The 15,487-nt window shown below is 40.5% G+C and overlaps 1 pseudogene; it reads right to left on the bottom strand.

Moving 5' to 3' along the window:
• Positions 1-14,626: 14,626 nt before the first annotated feature.
• On the bottom strand, positions 14,627-14,712 carry LOC142455648 (U2 spliceosomal RNA; annotated as a pseudogene).
• Between the last annotated feature and the right edge of the window lie 775 nt (positions 14,713-15,487).

Raw genomic sequence — 15,487 nt, 5'->3', positions numbered from 1 at the left:
CACTGGTAGCACTCATTCATCTGTGCCAGGAAATGTGGAAAACAGCTGCTTGGGCAAACTGACTGGAAGAGATCAATATTTGTACTCATTCCAAATAAATGTCGCCCAACAGAATGCTCAAATTATAGAAAAATCACACTGATATCACATGCATGTAAGATTTTGCTGAAGATCATCGAACAATAGTTTCAGTAAATCATTGACAGGAATCTGTCAGAGATTCAGGCCAGATTCAGAAGAAGATGTGGAACAAGGAATATCATTACTGATGTCAGCTGGATCTTGGCTCAAAGCAGAGAGTACCAGAAAGGTGCTTTACTTGTGTCTTATTGCCTATTCCTAGACATTCAATCGTGTGGACCAAGAAGTGAGAAGAATGAGTATTCCGGACCACTTCATTGTGCTCCTGAGGAACTTGTACATGGATCAAGAGGCAGTCCTTAGAAGAGAACAGAGGAGTATTGCAGGATTTAAACATGGTGAGCAAACAATCAGATAAACTGAGTTATATAAAGAACAGTTTAACATCAGAATAGGAGGAAAGCTTACTAACAACCTTCTATATGCAGATTACACAACCTTGCTTGCTGAAAATGGGGAAAACTTGAAGCACTTGCTGATAGAGATCAAAGATTGCAGCCTTTGGCATGGATTACAACTCACCGCAAAGAAAACCAAAATCTTCACAACTGGACCAATAGATAACATCAAAATAAATGGAGAAAAGGTTGAAGCTCTCAAAGATTTGTCTTAATTTTGTCCACAATCATTGCTAATGGAAGCAGCAATCGAGAAATCCAAAGTCAAAGTGTCCTCAGCGTGTATTGCACTGGGTAAATTTGCTCCACACCTCTTCATTAGAGTGTTGGAAAGCAAGACTGTTACTTTGGCAACTAAGCTATGCGTGACCCACGCCGTGACATGTTCAATGGCCTCAATGCACGTGGACGCTGGACACTGGGTAAGGAAGCTGTGGCCACTATGCAGCCAGGGCTTGTGGTGGGCGCTCCAGAGAGGCGTGAATATCAGGAATCGTGGCTTACTGGGGGTCACCAAGGGAATATCTACTAGAAGACACTTTCAAAGAACAAAACGTGTGTTTATTCTACTTTTTGTTTTAAAAATGTTTTCTTGTATTTCGTATTCTTCTTTGACTTCTGTCACATCACACATGAGTGCTTTTTATGTTATTCTTGCAAATATTTGATCATTCTCTTCATGTCTTTTAAGATGATAGATCACAGTTTTGTCTATTTTATGGGCATTGCCTCATATACCTTCATTTTTATATAAGTATTATGGTGATCTGTATTTTCTTTTATTTTTACAATAATATTTCATCTTGATACTTTTACTCATTTTATGTAAAATTAGTTTTTAAAGTTTCCTATGAGATTGGTTGGGTTTTTTGAGATTGGTTTATATCTTTACATAAAAACTTTTAAAAAATTATTTTATTGGGGCTCATAAAGCTCTTATCACAATCCATACATACATCAGTTGTGTAAAGCGCACTTATACATTCATTGTAACTTTATAAGGAAGCCATGTCCACAGACTATATTTGCTGTGGTTTACATGGCTAACATTTTTTGGACAATAGCAAATGCTGGCAAGGGTGTGAATAAGTGGAATATCCACACACTGCTGGTGGAAATGTAAGATGATATAGCAGCTATGGAGAACAGCTTAGTGGTTTCTTATTAAACGAAATATGCATTCTCATGTAATTCAGCACTGCTGGACTTTTGCAATACAGACTTAGGATCACAGTAAAAATGTTACATTAATGTTCATAGTCCCTTTCTTTGTAAAGTTCCAAAACTGAAGGTAGCCCAGAGTCTTTCAAGAGATGAGTGATTGAACAAATGATAATATATTTATGCCATGAAATGGTACTCAGAAATAGAGGGGGAAATGAGGTTATTAACACAACAATATTGATCAATACTCAGGGAATTCTGGTGAATGAGAAAAGTCAAAGACAACAAACATTACCACATAATTCTATTGAGTATCATTGATAATATAACAAAATTCTAAAAATGGAAAATAGATGGTTAGTTACAGTAAAGTGTGTAGGGAGAAGGAACTAAGGGTGGTTATGAAAAGGAAGCATAAATTTAACCTACACTGGCCCAATATCCCTCTTTCAATGGTGTTTTAAAAAATTAGTACCAGGGTCTAACCAATGATACTATTAAAAGTAGAATGTTCTTGACACAATAAATGTATGTATGGATTGTAATAAGAGGTGTAAGAACCACCAATTTAAAAAAAATTTAAGTAGATCCTGATGCTCCTGGGAGATGATAAAGATTCTCTACCATAAATTAACAAGGACGTTTCTAAGGCAGGTCAGAGTCAGAAAGAAAACAACAACAACACATATCAAGGAATGGATTTTGGGGTCACATTAACTCCTACCTCCAATATAACAACACTTACTTCTTACAACATGACCCTGCTCAATACTTCTCCTCATGAAGCAAACACTGAAGATTTGGGTGCTACAGCAAAATGTAGTGAAAAAATCGGATGGTGACCAGCTATCAGAAGAACAGCATCTGGGCACATGGAATACAGGTCAGATAACGCCTCTGGAACAGAAATGGGATTCGCAATACCAGGAGGGTAGGGGAAGGTGGGAAGAGGAGGCAAGGATGGGGAAACTGACTGCAATGATTCAAGCATAACACTGCCCCCCCGGGGGGGATGAACAACAGAAACGTGGGTGAAGGGAGACAGTAGTCAGTGTGAGATATGAAAATAATAATTTATAATTTATCAAGGTGTGATGAGGGTTGGGGGTGGGGAGGAGCTGATACCAATGGCTCAAATAGAGAGTAAATGTTTAGAAATTGTATATATATGTTTGATACAATTAATGTATGGATTCTTATAAGAGTTAGAAGAGCCCGCCAATAAAGTGACCTTTAAAAAAATAGTAACTGGGGTCTTAAAGGCTTATTTCCAAGCAAGCAGTGAGATTTCAACTAAGTCCACATGGAAGAAGCACACCAACATCCGTGAGCAAAGGGCTATAAACTATATAAGCCAAAGTCCAAAGAGAGAATAGTGTCAGCGGCCGAATTGTGAGATTCTGATTTTCAGAAGGCTATGATGAGAGTGGAAGCCCAAGATACATTTTTAAATATTTTATTTATGCTAAGCAAGTTATTTTTCTTTTCTTGGATGTTTTGATAGGGGCTCATACAACTCTTATCACAATCCATACATACATCCATTGTGTAAAGCACATCTGTACATTCATTGCCCTCATCATTTTCGAAACATGTGCTCTCCACTTAAGCCCTTGGCATCAGGTCCTCTTTTTTTTCCCTCCCTCCCTGCTCCCCGCTCCTCCATGATCCCTTGATAATTTATAAATTACTATTTTGTCATATCTTGCCCTGTCCAACATCTCCCTTCATCCCCTTTACTATTGTCCATCCCCCAGGGAGGAGGTCACATGTAGCTCCTTGTAATCGGTTCTCTCTTTCCAACCCACTCTCCCTCTACCCTCCCAGTATCACCACTCACACCCCTGGTTCTGAAGGTATCATCATCCGCCCTGGATTCCCTGTGTCTCTAGCTCCTATATGCACCAATGTACAACCTCTGATCTATCCAGACTTGCAAGGTAGAATTCGAATCATGATAGTGGGGGTGGGCGGGGAGAAAGAATTTAAGAACTAGAAAAGTTGTATTTTTCATCGGAGCTATATCACACCTTGACTGACTCATCTCCTCCCCTAGAACCCTCTGCAAGGGGATCTCCAATGCCCAACAAATGGGCTTTGGGTCTCCACTCTGCACTTCCCCCTTGATTCTCTGTGGTAAGTTTTCTTGTTCTGATGATGCCTTATACCTGATCTCTTCAACACCTCGTGATTTCACAGGCTAGTGTGCTTCTTCCATGTGGACTTTGCTGCTTCTGAGTTAGATGGCTGCTTGCTTACCTTCAAGCCTTTAAGACCCCAGACACTATACCTTTTGATATCCGGGCACCATCAGCTTGCTTCGCCACATTTGCTTATGCACCCATTTGTCCTCAGCAATTCTATTATGGAGGTGTGCACCCAGTGATACAATTTTTTGTTCTTTGATACCTAATAACTGATCCTTTCAGAACCTCATAATCACACAGGCTGGTGTGCTTCTTCCATGTGGGCTTTGCTGCTTCTGAGCTAGATGGTCGCTTGTTTATCTTCAAGCCTTTAAGACCCCAGACGCTATATATTTTGATATCCAGGCACCATCAGCTTCTTAACCACATTTGCTTATATTCACCTGCATTGTCTTCAGTGGTTGTGTCAGGAGGGTGAGCATCATAGAATGCCAATTTAATAGAAGAAAGTATTCTTGCATTGAGGGGGTACTTGAGTAGAGGCCCAATGTCCTTCTGCTCCCTTAATACTAAACCTATAAATATAGGCACATAGATATATTTCCCCATTCTCATATATAAATATATTTGCATATGTACATGTCTTTATCTAGACCTCTATAAATGCCCTATGCCTCCCAGCTCTTTCCTCTCTTTCCCTTGACTTTCCTGCTGTCCCACTATCATGCTCCATCCCCACCTGGGTTTCAGCAACACCTCTTCATTACATTACCCTTGGTCATGCCCTATCAGGTCTCCCACATCCACCTCACCACCAATTTGGATAACTTCTTCCTACCTTGTCCCTAGGTTTGTTAACACCACTTCCTCTCCCCCTGCCTCCCCTTATACAATCCCCCCCCCCACCGAACTGTCGGTCCTGTTGTATTTCCTCCAGATTGTTCATCCAGTCTATCTTATTTAGACAGACCTCTGGAGATAATAGCATGCACAAAAATGAAACAGATAAAAACCAAGGAACCATATACAACAAAACAACAACAAATCACTGACAAAGAACAAAACAAAACACAACAAGAATGAAAAGCTTGTAGTTAGTTCAAGGATCATTTGTTGGCCTTTAGGAGTGTTTTCCAGTCCAGTCTGTTGAGGCACCACGCCCTGGCCCCAAAGTCCACTTTCAGCATTCCCTGGGGACCTTGCTGCTCCATTCCCTTGCTGTTCCGCTGCACTCCCCCAGTGCTTTGCCTCTGTGTGGTGGGATCAGGTAGGGTGCAATTCCCACACTGTGCTGTCCCCCGCAGGGCCCTGGGTCAGTGAGGGGCATCATGTCTCATAGTGGGGCTGGCCATGTGGACCTCTCTGAACTGGCTTCTCTAATTGAGGTCATTTTGAGAGCTACGAAGGAAATAAGCCTCCAGTGATTTCCCTCTAACTATAATTGAGGAATGCGAATAAACTGACTACCAAACAAAGAATATTTGAGAGATGGCTATAGGCGATCAAAATGATGAACCAGACTTGAATGGATAAAACCTTGTCACTTGATTCCCACTCTGATACACTTCGGGCCTGATCTGGTTTTCAATTGTGTGTGTGTGTGTGTGTGTGTGTGTGTGTGGTTTATCTTTGATGTATTTTGTCATTGTGGTTAGCCTTCTTGAATCTTTGTTACGTGTTTTTCTGTTTTTCAATACATGAAATCCAAGGTTTATTAACCTATGGACACAGCAGGTAGAATAGGGTACCTAGGGGCTTCAGTGGGAGGCAGGGGAGTATAGGGCAGTTGATACCAAGAAGGAAGAGAATGTTTTGAAATGGAGGTGGTACAATGGTCCAGTATTGCTTGATGTGATTGAAGTATGGAATGATATCTATGTTAGAAAATGGTTTTGAAAAAAAGGGGAGAGGGCACTGGATCTTCAATAAATTAAAACTACATGGTATTTTGACTATAGTGGTAAAATGTAAACCTATGAAACTGATCAAATTATAGATAACTGAACACATAAACATAAAAATGAGTGCAAGTAACACTGAGGAAATATGAATAAATGTGGTGGATTATACTGATGTCAATATATAGGTCAGGCTATGCTATAAGGCTGGAAATCAGCAAAAGGACAATGAAGAAAACAAGGACAAACAATTGGAGGATGAATAACTCTATTTTGCAAAAGGAATGGGTCCTGGCTGAGGTCAGAGATGAAGTTAGGATGTTTCTAGAAACCAAGAAGAATGAGAATAAAATATACCAAAATCTTTGGGACACAGTAAAGGTAGTTATCATAGAAAGTTTCATAGAAATACATACACACATGAAAAAGGAAGAGAGACTCATGATTGATATGCTGGCATAAAACTTACAGAAATTAGAGCAGAGAATCTTACTAATAGCAAAAGAATAGAAATAATAAAAATCAAGGCTGAGATTTATGAGAGGGAAAACAAGAAAGCTATGGGAAAAATTAATGCAGCTAAAAGTTGGTTCTTTGAAAGGATTAAATTAAGACTTGACAGACTGCTGGCAAACTTAACCAAAGAAAGAAAGGAACACATTTCAATAGCAAAGATGAGGGTTGTAAAATGGGATATTAAAATAGATACTACTGAAATCAAAAGGATAATTACACAGTACTATGACGGCCTGTACTCCCATGAATTCAACAACTTGGAAGACTTGGACAAGTTCTCGGAAAAACAATCCCTCCCTAGACTATCCCCAATGGACATCACAAATTATTATTATTTTGTCATATGTTAGACTGTCCGATGTCTCCCTCCACCCTCTTTCCTGCTGTCTACCCCCCCCCCCAGGGAGGAGGCTATACATTGATTCTTGTAATCAGTTCCCCCTTCCTATCCCACATTCCCTCCACCCTCCAGGCATCGCCACTCTCACCACTGGTTCTGAAGGACTCATCTGTCCTGGATTCCCTGTGTTTCCAGTTGCTATCTGTACCAATGTGCATCCTCTGGTCCAGCCAGATTTGTTTTTGTGCTTATTATCGTCTCTACATATCTATCTAGATAAGATAGGCAGGATAAACAATCTGGAGGAGAGAAAAAATGGCACAGATGGTTCGGGGGATGAGGGAATGATATGGGAGAGGGGAAGGCAGGGGACAGGAAGGAGAATGTCAGCCAACCCAGGGAACAAGGGAACAAGGGACCTAAAATCTATGGTGAAAGGGCATAGGGTGCCCAGTGGGAATTGATTAAGGGCAATGTAGCTGAGAGGAATTACTGAAACCCGAATGAAGACTAAACATAATAGTAGGATGAGCGGAAGGTAAAAGGAAGTAGATGAAAGAACTAGGAGCCAAAGGACATTTATAGAGGTCTGAATACAGGCAAGTACATATGTGAATATATTCATATATATCGATAGCGAAGTAGATCTAAGTGCATATATTTATATGTGAAGTATTAAGGTAACAGATGGGCATTGGACCTCTACTGAAGTACTCCCTCAAGGCAAGAACAGTTCTAATAACCTGGCATTCTGTGATGCTCATCTTCCCAACATGATAGTTGAAGATAAAATGGGTGCATAAGCAAATGTCATGAAGAAAGCAGATGGTGCCTGCCTATCAAAAGATATAGCATCTGGGGTCTTAAAGGCTTGAAGATTAACAAAGCGGCCATCTAGCCAAGAAGCAATAAAGCCCATACCAACCTGTGTGGTCATGAGGCGTCAATGGGACCAGGTACCGAGCATCAAAAACCCAGAACAAAAAATCATATGAATGTGAATGAGGGGAAGTGCAGAGCGGAGACCCAAAGCCCATCTGTAGGCAACTGGACATCCCTTACAGAAGAGTCAATGGGTTGAGGGGGGTGGGGGGAGATGAGATGAGCCAGTCAGGGTGCAGTATAGCACCATTGAAACATACAACTTTCCTCTAGTTCTTTAATGCTTCCCCCAGCCACATCCCACCATCATGACCCCAGTTCTATCTTACAAATCTGGCTAGACCAGAGCATGCACATGGTACAGATAAGAGCTCACAACACAGGGAATCCAGGACAGATAAACCCCTCAGGATCAATAATGAATGTAGTGATACCAGGAAGGTAAGGGGAAGTTGGGGGAGAAAGAGAGAACCAATCACAATAATCTAGATATAAACACCTCCCAGGAGGGTGAACAGCGGTTGATGTAAGACATGAAAAAAAATTATAACTAATTAAGAGTTCATGGGGGGATGGAGGGATGAACTGATACCAAGACTCAAGTAGAAAAAAATGTTTTTAAAATGATGATGGCAACATATGTATAAATGTGCTTGACACATGGATGTATAGATGCATATATATGTCAGATTCCATAAGATATAGTTTGGTTTTTTTAAGATATCATTTTGCATAACATTACTATTGGGAGAAACTGAGTAAAGTCTACAAAGACCTTCTGTCTTTTAAATGTGAATCTATAATTAATTCAATATAATTTCAATTTTTTGAAAAACCATAAGAAGTTTGGCTGTTTATTTCTGAGATTTCCTGCCTCTGTCTCCTTTTCCCACTTAAATTTGTATATCCTCTTTCCTTTGTTTCTGTTTTACTGTAATGTAATTCCACTTTATGTAGTATCTCTCCAGAATGAGCTTTTATTTAGAAAATAAACTTTGTTGGCTAGTTTCCAAATTACAGAGGGCTTGACTGATCCAGATCCTTCATATTTTACTAAGAATTTCTCACCCATATTCCTCCTGAAATAGAAAATGCCCTTCCCATTTCAGCTGTTCTCAATTTAGCCAGTGTGTTTTCAAGTGAAGACTCATGGTTCCTGTAGGGTACTCTTCTTCCAGGAAGCCTCGGCTGTCCATTGTTTCTCTCTCTCTCTCTCTCTCTCTCTCTCTCTCTCTCTCTCTCTCTCTCTCTCTCTCTCTCTCTCTCTCACACACACACACACACAATACTATGCAGGTCTTGTTTGTCTACACTCACTTGTCTTTAGAGTATTGAATGAGATTGTTTCCCACGTAGTTTTGTTGGAAAGATTATCCATGGAATTTTGTCTTTGAGATCTAGTTGCTATGTTTATTTTTTGGTAGTGATTCATAAACAGGCAGAAAGAATGCTTCTATGACTGTTGCCACTTCACTAGAATTCCCAAGAGATAATTCTACCCTCTGCTTTTTAATTGTATGGATACATAGTTGATCCTCATTATTTGCAGATTTTCTGTTGCCAAATTTACCTCTGCTGTAATGCATGTGAGACCCCAGGATAAGACCCCAGGATAAACACCCATGGTCCTTTCACAGTCATCCACATGCATCCACAAAGTATTAAAAAATGAGGAAGCTGATATGATTGTCCTCAGTTGAGGTGGAACAAGTTGTTGCGCTGCCTTTTTGTTTCAACTCTCATACTGCAAACAAGTATCCATCCTGTGGTCTGCGTAATGGCACCTTTTTGAGACTTTTATTGGTGGTTTCACTGTTTCAAACAGCCCCAAATGCAGTCTTGCTGGGCAGTGTAGTGTTTCTAAGTGAAAGCAGTGAAGTGCCTTATGAGGACAATGGAGGAGTGTCTCAGATGAATTTCATTTAGGCATGAGTTAACTGCCATTGGCTGTGAGTTCAATGTTAACAAATCAGCCAAATATATTTAATAGGTGTTTTCCAACAGAAACATAAAGTGACTCTATGTTGACAAAATGTTGTAATTAAAGGATTGCAGAAACTGGGTGTTTCCCCTAGGGGAAATGGTTCATTATTCTCTAATTCCATTTTTTGGTGATTTTATGGAACATACGTAAAAAAAAACAAAAAAACATTGCATTGAGTTGACTCTGACTCCTGAAGACCCCATAGGACAGAACTGTCCTTCTGGATTTCTGATGCTGTTCAGCTTTGTGGGAGCAGAAAGCCTGGCGTTTTTGAACTCCTGACCTTGCAGAGAGTGGCCCAGCTCATACCCCACTGCACCCCAGAGCTTACTTCCAGAACATGACCACCGGGAATAATGAGACTGGGCTGTCTTCTTCTTCATGACAAGATCACATACTGCTGTGTCTGATTTGATGACTCCATTCATATCCAAGGCCGGGAGGGAAGAGATGTCAAAAGAATATTTATATTCCTATTTGTTTGGTTTTGTTGTTGTTCTTGTTATTATTGGAGATCATTTTATTTCCCAGGCTGCTTTCCGCCACTGAATTTAAGTTGTCATACTTATTACCTTGAGGGCAGGAGATGGTATATTCTTAAAATGAATTCCACAGAATGAAGACAGAGTAGAGGGTAAATCACTCCATGTCAGAAAGGAGGAATGAAAATCCATTTAAAGAGAAATAAGAGTTGATGAAAGAAATCCATTGCTCTTTCTCCCCAAGTCTTGGTCTGATGTTTAGTGGAGGGAAATACAAGTTCAGAATGACTTCCAGGCAATTTAAGAAAAATCTAGCAGAGAACTGTGTGCCCTATTTCCTGCTAGAAACTCTGAGAGAAGACTCCCTTGTTGGGTATCACTGAATGAACTTTTTTTTTAAACACTAGAAAGGCAATAACGATTTATAGCAACCCCATGTGTGCATAGTAGGACTGCATTCCATAAGGGCTTCAATGGCTGCAATCTTCCAGAATAATCAGGATTTTCTTCCAAGCTATTTTGTAGGGGAATTGAATTGCCAACCTTTTGGTTAGCAGACAAGCCCTTAATCATTGCACCATTTAAAGACTGACTTTAAGGAAGACAGGTCAATAGAATAAGTATAGCCCCAAGATCCCACCTAAACTTACCCCGGATTGGCTGGTCATAGCAGATCACATTATAGATTAATTGCACTGTGCTATTATTACACATCATGGTGGATTATCAGGCCTCAAGTGGCAAAACTGGCCAGCTCAGCCAATATGACACAAAACCTAACTATTATAACTATATATTATGAGACAAAATTACTATGGAAGTAAAGTTTGTTTAAATAGTCTTTTCAGTTTTCTTATATTTTGCCAATATAACCTTAGATTTGTCAACAGTATAACTTTTCTTCATGTAACATTTTTTCATTTTAAGCAAAATGTTAATGCTTTTAAAGTCCAAAGTTAATCCATGAAAATTTAGAATCAATCATATGTAAATTAGGAAAATCTCTTTATTCCTCATAAGAACAAAAGTAATTTGGAAAGTAGCTTATATAACTACTTTGTCTGCAAGGTTGTTTCTTTTGATTTCTGCAAGGAGTTAAAGGTTCTTCAGTAAAACCAAAGCAGTTATGTTTAAAGTGATTATCATTTTCCAGTTCTGGGAGGATAATGACAGGATGTAAATGGGTTACAGATTGTTTTCCTTTAGAAACTTTATGTTCATCAACTGCTAAGTATTACAACAAGATTATACTCTCTTCAATGCAAGACTGGTAAAAAGTGAAACATACTAATAAATCATCAATACACTGAAATAATTAGGATTTCTTTTAAAATTTCAAGTAAATTTCAATGAAATCATGAAGTACTACTAAGTATACTGGTGGTTTTCTTTAAAATAAGTAAGTCAATATTGACTCTCTGGATATATAATTGCACTTAAAGAGGTATTACAGATATCAATAACTGTAAAATATATATCATCCAAGAGAAGTTGAGAGCAATAGATGACAATTAGGGACTACTGGAAATCTGGAACAACAACTCAATTATGCAAAAACCCAATTGCAAGAAGTACTTCTTGAAAGTGAAAAACTAAGCTTTGTAGAGAGCCCCGTGAAAAATACCAGTCATGCCCCCTCGACTTTATATAAGGTAGAAAACTAAACAGGATACTAGAGACAAGCTCTCTATCAACAAAATAAAGGAGAAAAAATGTATAAATTCCCCGGCGCTGAGGCCAGGTGAGAAATCAGGTTTACTTCACACTATAGAAGACAAACAGGTGAGGACTCTAATATCTTTTTGCTCATATAAAAACTTGGATGAAATTGATTTAATTCAAAAGAAAAATAAATCCTGGGTAAACTTATTAACAAGCCAGATCTCATATGGTGGGACATCCGACCCTTTGCCTAAACCTGACCATTACTCAACAGCATCACAAAATAAGTAAAAGATAATATAAATGAGAAGTCAATTTGAGAAAATGGAAGAAAAGGGAGCAGATGGTGACTCATATTTCTCACAATTATCACTTAAATTCCAAATTGCTGTGCTATACTTAAATTGCCATTTTTTTAAACATGAATAGCAAAATAGTGTTCTACTATGAAGAAGAGACAGGCTTGCTTATCAAGGATGTTAAGCTAATTGGTTGAAACATGCCAATATAATCACTTATTTAGGTTGTTTTCCTTGTTTTTTTTAAACATTTTATTAGGGGCTCATACAACTCTTATCACGATCCATACATATACATACATCAATTGTATAAAGCACATCCATACATTCCCTGCCCCAATCATTCTCAAAGCATTTGCTCTCCACTTAAGCCCTTTGCATCAGGTCCTCTTTTTTTTCCCCTCCCTCCCCGCTCCCTTCTCCCTCATGTGCCCTTGGTAATTTATACATCGTTATTTTGTCATATCTTGCCCTATCCGAAGTCTCCCTTCCCCCCTTCTCTGCCGTCCCTCTCCCAGGGAGGAGGTCACATGTGGATCCTTGTAATCAGTTCCCCCTTTCCAACCCACTCACCCTCCACTCTCCCAGCATCTTCCCTCACACCCTTGGTCCTGAAGGTATCATCCACCCTGGATTCCCTGTGCCTCCAGCCCCCATATGCACCAGTGTACAGCCTCTGACTTTGCCTTCTCAAGCTGCCCTTTGAGTTTTCCTTTCAGCTGTTTTAGTTCATCATTTCTTTCAGGTATTTTAGGGTCTTTACATTCAAGAGCACGTTTCAGAGTCTCTTCTGACATCCGCTTTGAGCTTTCCTTTCTTTCCTGTCTTTTTAACGACCTTCTGCTGTCTCCATGTATGTGTTCTTGATGTCATCCCACAGCTTGGCTTTTGCGGACTCGGTTTCATTTTCTTTAGCTTCAGGTGGAGCTTGCACAGAGCAATCGGAGTCTTTTCCAGTCAGTTCCTGGCCTCATTTTAGCTGAGCATATGGAGCTTCTGCATCATCTCTTTTCACAGATATAGATTTTATCCATGTGCATTCTGTTTCTCTTTTAGCCCAGCATACCAACTGGGTATGTTGGGCTTAGTATGTTTAGCCCAACATACTTCCAAACCAACCTTACTGCCATTCAATGAATGGTGACTCATAGTGGCCCTATAAGATAGAACTGTTCCTGTGGGTTTCTGAGGCTGTAACTGACAGGAGTGGAAAGCCCTGTCTTTCTCCTGCAGAGCCAGTGGGGGTTTCCAACAGCTGACCTTGTGGTCAATAGTCCAGTTCATAACCATGATGCCAACAGGGGTTCTCACCCTAACTCTATCATGGAAAGTCCTCGCCAACATGGGATCATGTTGTTGCCGTCCCTCTCATAGCAACCTTACAACAAAACAGAACCAACACCCTTCTGTCCTGGGCCCTCCTCACAGTTGTTCTTAGGTCTGAGCCCATCTTTGTAGCCACTGTGTCAGCTTTTGGAGGTTCTTCCTCCTTTTTGCTGCCCTCTACCACGCTCGATGTCTTTCTCCAGGGACTGGGCTCTCCTGATAACATGTCCGAAGTTCATGAGACAAACTCTTGCTGTTCTTGCTTCTAAGGAGCATTCTGGCTGTAAGCCTTCCCAGATAAGATTGTGTGTTCTTCTGACAGACACAGTACTTTGGGTTTCCTTCACTGGCACCGTAATTCAATTGTACCGATTCTTCCTCAGTCTCCTTTATTTAATGCCCAGCTTTCGTTTGCATATGAGGTCATTGAAAATATCATGGCTTGGGACAGGTGCCTCTTAGTCCTAAAGAAACACCCTTGCTTTTCAACACGGTAGGGAGGTCTTGTGAAGCAGACGGCAAGTTATGGACCTGCATATCAAAGATGGTTCATAAGCCTTCCTCCGACCCTGATGGCTCATTCTTCTTCTTCTTTTTATTTTCATAAAAGGAAGGCTTGTAGTTCGTTCAAGGATCGTTTGTTGGCCCTTACGAGTGTTTTCCAGTCCAGTCTGTTGGGGCACCATGCCCTGGCCCCAAAGTCCACTTTCAGCATTCCCTGGGAACCTTGCCACTCCATTCCCTTGCTGTTTCGCTGCACTCCCCTAGTGCTTTGCCTCGGTGTGGTGGGATCAGGTCAGGTGCAATTCCCACACTGTGTCTCCAGTGCTGTCCCCTGTATCACCCTTAGTCACTGAGGGGCATCATGTCTCATAGTGGGGCCAGCCAGGCTCATTCTTCTTTACGTAGTCTAGCTTCTTTGATTGTCTTCCCAACATACAGATAGAATAAGTATCGTGGGAAGATAAAACCCTGACGTATACATTTTCCGATTCTAAACCATGCAGTATCCCCCTGTTCTGTGTGCTCAACTGCCTCCTGATCCATGTACAGGGTCCACGTGAGCACAATGAAATGTTCTGGGATTCCCATTCCTCTCGGGGCTGGGCCTCATTTGTGATGATCCACATGGTGCAATGCCTTTGCAGTGGATACAACTCTCACTGCCAATGTGTTCATTCGGACTTGCTCCTGTGACGTGAGTTCCAACACGGAACGCTGCACTGCCCGGTCCAGTATTAGCCCCCACATTGCCCCCATACCGGCCCTGGCTCCCTGCACACATATCCCTGCCTGCTGGTTGCCTCGCTTTTCTGCTGTGTCCACAAACGCTGCCCGTCCACCAGGGAGACGCCCGGGGCCAACACGATGGGTGCCAACGAGGACCGGGAGGTGGAACTAGAAGCATTGCGCTCTATTTTCTGATAAGAACAGATACTACACTTGATCTTAGCCAAAAGGCCGAGAAGCGATTGCGCTCTATTTTCAAAGGAGATGAAAGTTTCCAGGAATTAAGTGCAGTTTCATTTCCATATAGGATAGGAGAAAATGATGATCCCGAAGCCTTCTTAACAGAGGGTTCCGGGACAGAAACATCCCCAAAGAGGACCAGTTATATCCGTGGGCGCCTTTCTTACCACCGTGTCATCAGTACTTGTGGGGAGGAAAATCCTTATTTTAGCTTCTTCTTAGCGTTCCTTAGAGCTCTCCACGTGACATCTCTGTTTGGCTGGGTTTTCTCCAGGACAGCCATGATGACTTCAAAAGCCAGATCCGCTTATAGAGCAAGACTGTATTTTGCAGAGTTGGTTGTTTTTCATTTATTCTTTAGTTTATAGACTTTTTTTAAAGTTCAGGTCTCTTTGAATAATTGCAAGTAGTGAGTTTAGTGCTTCCAAAGAGTTTGTATTTAACGTGTTTGTTTGGAGATTGCAATTGTTGTAATTGTAAGGTCATTGGTTTATTTATTCTGAAGGATATTAATATGTGGATCAATTGATATAAATCTGAAAACTTGGATTTAATAAGAATATTAAATTTATAAGGATCCTAGAACAACTTGGGAAAACCATTAATAATACTGTGTAATTGAAAACAACAAAACCAATACTATGTAATTCTGTGTGAATCCAAGAAACAAAGGCTAAACCAGGGTCATTTGGAGTTTCCCTGGGGCCCATCCTGGATCTTGTAAGATAGAGTTTAAAAGGTAATTCGAAACAGGTTTTATATCCTCAGTAGGTTCTTT

The sequence above is a fragment of the Tenrec ecaudatus genome, chromosome 8 (assembly GCF_050624435.1).
Source record: "Tenrec ecaudatus isolate mTenEca1 chromosome 8, mTenEca1.hap1, whole genome shotgun sequence".
NCBI lineage: Eukaryota > Metazoa > Chordata > Mammalia > Afrosoricida > Tenrecidae > Tenrec > Tenrec ecaudatus.
The sequence above is the reverse complement of the archived record's forward strand: the minus strand, read 5'-3'. Positions and strand labels throughout refer to the sequence as shown.